Genomic DNA, 4,273 nt, shown 5'->3' on the forward strand with positions numbered 1-4,273 from the left:
TACTATAATTTACTTGACCAGTCCCCTGTTGAAAAATGGTAAGGTAATTTTCCAATCCTTTGTTGATAATGCTTCAATGAATACAGTTATACATACATTATTATGCACATATTCAAGTACTTATATCTGTTGTATAAACCCCAAAGTAGAATTGCTCTGTCAAAAATTATATGTATTTGTAACTTTGATAGATCCTATTTGCCTTGCATAGGGATAGTAAAATTTTACACTCCACAGCTCCATAAAACTTTGAGTTTTTGCCAATCTGAAAGGTTAAAAATGGTATTTCAGGGTAATGTAATTTGCATTTCTCATTTTATAACTGAGGTTGACATCTGTCAAAGAGTCATTTGAATTTTTCTGAGAATTATCTGTTTATACCTTTGGATCCTTTTGTTTACTATTGCTAATCCTTCCCTTATTGATTTCTAAAACTTCCTATATATTAGAAAGACTAACCATTTATCTGTGATATGGTTATAGATGTTTCTCCCTCAATTTGTCATATACCCTTTTTTTTTAAGAATGAACCATCATTTATTCATTACAAATGATAGTTGGGAGGACTATGTAATAAAATGAAGGAACATTAATGATATACATATAAGTGGAATAGTTTAAAAGCATGATTACAATTAACTACATTTTCAAAAGAAAAGCAAATGAGCAAAATGAAAGAAAATTCAACCTCATGCTGCCGCGGTTGAAACATGGGTATTTAAAGTCTGTGGTTTACCTTCCCATTTTTCTTGTCTATCACTGACATGATTTAGATTTTTATAATGAAAAAGAAAACATATCAGTTGTTAAAATGTCTTTACCCATTTACACGTATAGCAGACTTTAGCACGAGTCTTAGACCTGTCCCTTATCCCAGAAATTCATCTGGTTCTCTACCCTGGATCCCTTATCCCAGAAATTCATCTGGTTCTCTACCCTGGAGTATTTACTGCGTATACTCTCCTTCTACAACCCCTTTCCTTTCACCACATTGTATAGTATCACCACTCCCCTGTTGCCTCCACCTTAGTGTCTTCATCTTTGAAAGTGGTTCTCTAAGAGAGAGATTACCCAACTTTTTCTTTTAAAGGGAAAGATAATAAATATTGTAGACTTTACCTGCCGTTCAACCTGTCACAAATACTCCCATCTGCCAGTGTACTGCCCAAAACAGCCATAGGCCATACTTAAATAAGACATGGCTGTGTGCCAATAAAATTTTATTTACAAAAATAGGCAATAAATGGGCCAGATACTTTCCAACTCCTGCTGCATAACAATCCTAGTAACTAGTACTGTTTAGATGAAACCAGCACTTGAAACTCAGCAAATTGGATGGCCCTACTTATAGAGCATAATGTATAATTTAAATAATACTTTACTCAGGAATTACAAGAGTATGTAAACTGCACTGAGGACCCAAAAAATTCTTGGTTAAAAAAAGTCATATGCGCACTTACTCATTTAAAAAATGCCCTTACTCTGGGGAACAGCTGAGGACAATGATCAGATTATATTGTTTGAAATCAATTCCACTGTCTTGCAATCAAATCCAAGCAATTACTGGGGAATGTTGGGTAAAGGATTCAGCTGGGGAGCATTTTCCCTTTGCTTTAAAATTCGAAATGATGGCCATAAACAGGCCTAATTAATTCGAGTTGAGGGGTTATATTTCAAAACAGAAATAAAATCTAGAAGAAAACTCATCTATAAACCCCTTTCCTCTCTTAGTTTCTAAAAAGTATATATTAAACCCTTTGGATTGAGATCTTAAAATTTTAAAAAGTTGGAAAGGAAAAATAAAGTATTAAATCAAAATTAATAGCATTTTCCTAAAAATCTAAGCAACCAAAACAAGACACAGTGTAAATAAATCTACATAACATTGAAAAATCATAGATTAATAGCTTTATTACATTGTCAGCTGATTCAAACACATTGGTAAAAAAAGGTAAGAAAAAGATAAAACAAAAAAATAATTAGTAAATAAGCATGGGAAATACTTAGCTTCTCATTTGCTAATGGATGTGATGTGTATTTATAATTCAATAGAAACAAATTATATGTAATTAACATAACCAGTGCAGATGAAAGTGTAACTGGCATTACATTTTTTCACAACAATAAAAGACTAATATAATAATTCATAATACAATTCAGAAAATGTACCTTAATTTCAAATTCCTTGACTCAATTTATTTTTACCTCTGCATATTCAAGGAAATGATCCTATCTAAAGTTTTATGCAAAGCAATTCACTGAAGCTTTATTTCAAATTACCAGCAGAAAAAATGAAGTCCCTCACAAAAAGGAATTATAAAACATATTAGCAGGATATTCAGCAGCTATTTATAATGAAATATTTTTCATATGTTAAGTTGAAAATCAGTACAAGTTAAATATGAATAAAACTACCTAAAAAGCAAGGACTATATGTCTGGAAAGTAACACATGAGAAAAGTGTCAGGGTAAAAGCATTAAGATCCTGCTTTTACTTTATTAAACTTTCTGCTATGTGTTTATTTGTATGAAGCCTTTAAGAAAAAAATTTTTTTGAACATATCCCAAATAATTAAATGACCTCCAAACACCCTACCCTTTAACTAGTTCTTTATTCTTGATCATGACTGCATCAGCTCTAACCTGTTTTGTTTAGTTTTGTTTTCTCTCTTGGAATCAGCTACCTGGGTGTTCCAATACTGCTTTAACCACCTCTTTGGTGTCTCAGCTAAGAATGCCTGTCCCAGGTCCGCCTGGAAATCCACCACAGGTACTGGTGAGATCGCCTTGGGTACAGGTGACACTCCTGGTTGCTCAGTGAGGCTCTTTTCCGTTTGGCTTGGACTTCTACCTCTGGTACGTGCTGTTCTGTGGTCCGTCTCAGGTGTAAACGGTTCCTGGCCCGCTCCATCTTGCCGCTGGCTGCTCCTCAGACCACAAAGTTAGTGATCTCTGGCAGCCACTCCACTCTACGCTGTCATATATCCTTTAATTTTGCTTATTGTTTTTGGCCAAATGGAATTTTTTTTCTTTACTTAGTAAGTTGTTAGTATTTTAAGGATTCTGGGTTTTCAGAAATAGTTAGAAAGGCTGTATTCACTTTCGGTTTTAAAGGGATTCTTCCATATTATTTTATGTTACTTTAATGGTTTTATTTATATTTATATTTATATTTTTGTTTTATTTAGAGTTTGTTCTGGTATGTAAAATGAGAAATGGATCCAATTTCACTTTTTTATATGTCTATCTGGTTCGAACACCGTTTACTGAAATATTCCATCTTTCCCTCATGATTTGACTAATCCTCTTCACTTGGAAGGCCGGTGACTGAGGTGAGAGATGCTGGCAACCTGACTCTCCTGGGGCGAAATCTTAGCCTTTTGACTGGGAGTGGTGTTACAGGAGCTCGCATCTTATTGGCCTCAAGAAATAGAGTAGACATTCTGTTATTATGAAGTTGCAGAAGGAATGGGAGCAGGTTCTGGCTGAAATGTCACTGATTCCCACTGTTCTTATCGACGTTTAGGAGTTTTTCTTGAATAAATGCTTACTGATTTGTGGTATGCCCTTAGGTCAATTTCCAGAGATTTTAAACGTTTGTGTTTTATAATATTTACCAGTTAAATGGTTGTTTCGCTGAGGAGAGATGTATATGCCAAGTTTGTCACACAGCTTTCCTGGAAGTCTGATCAAATTCTTTTTTGTGTCTTTCAGCAATGTTTTAATGATTTGTTTGTATTTGTGTAACATTTGTTTATATATATCACATGTGATATATATTTATACTGATTGATATAATCATGATTGTCTTTTCATCAGCCTTATGTCAGATTTTATGTGTTTGTAAATTTTCAGAAGTTTTTCACCATGTAGTCTAATTTATTTGTTTGTGAACAGTTTTTCTGGTAGCTAGGTTTGGATAATTGCTCAGTGATTACCTTTCAAATGATAGCTTTATATGTTTTTAGTCATCCATTAATTTACATGATGTTTGTTGCTTCTCTATTTGCTCGGTGTTAAAATTCGGTGTTTCCACTTTCTGCTTCTTCCTCTTACCACTGGAATTTAATCAATAGCATTATCAACGTTTATTTAGTATTTTCTATTTTACTGTTAAATATGCTTATATTTCTAAAATTTGATTTTTATCGCCTTAAATGATACACTTTGGCTCCCAGCTAATATTACCAAGAAGGTGAATGAGGTAAATCTCCTCAGGACTGCTACCTATTTTGTGCACATTGTGTCTACACAACTCCAGGGGTTGCTGTTC

The 4,273-nt window shown here is 33.7% G+C and overlaps 1 pseudogene; it reads right to left on the bottom strand.

Moving 5' to 3' along the window:
- Positions 1-2,621: 2,621 nt before the first annotated feature.
- On the bottom strand, positions 2,622-2,911 carry LOC102981179 (SNRPN upstream reading frame protein-like; annotated as a pseudogene).
- Between the last annotated feature and the right edge of the window lie 1,362 nt (positions 2,912-4,273).

Source organism: Physeter macrocephalus, chromosome 20, assembly GCF_002837175.3.
Source record: "Physeter macrocephalus isolate SW-GA chromosome 20, ASM283717v5, whole genome shotgun sequence".
Lineage (NCBI taxonomy): Eukaryota > Metazoa > Chordata > Mammalia > Artiodactyla > Physeteridae > Physeter > Physeter macrocephalus.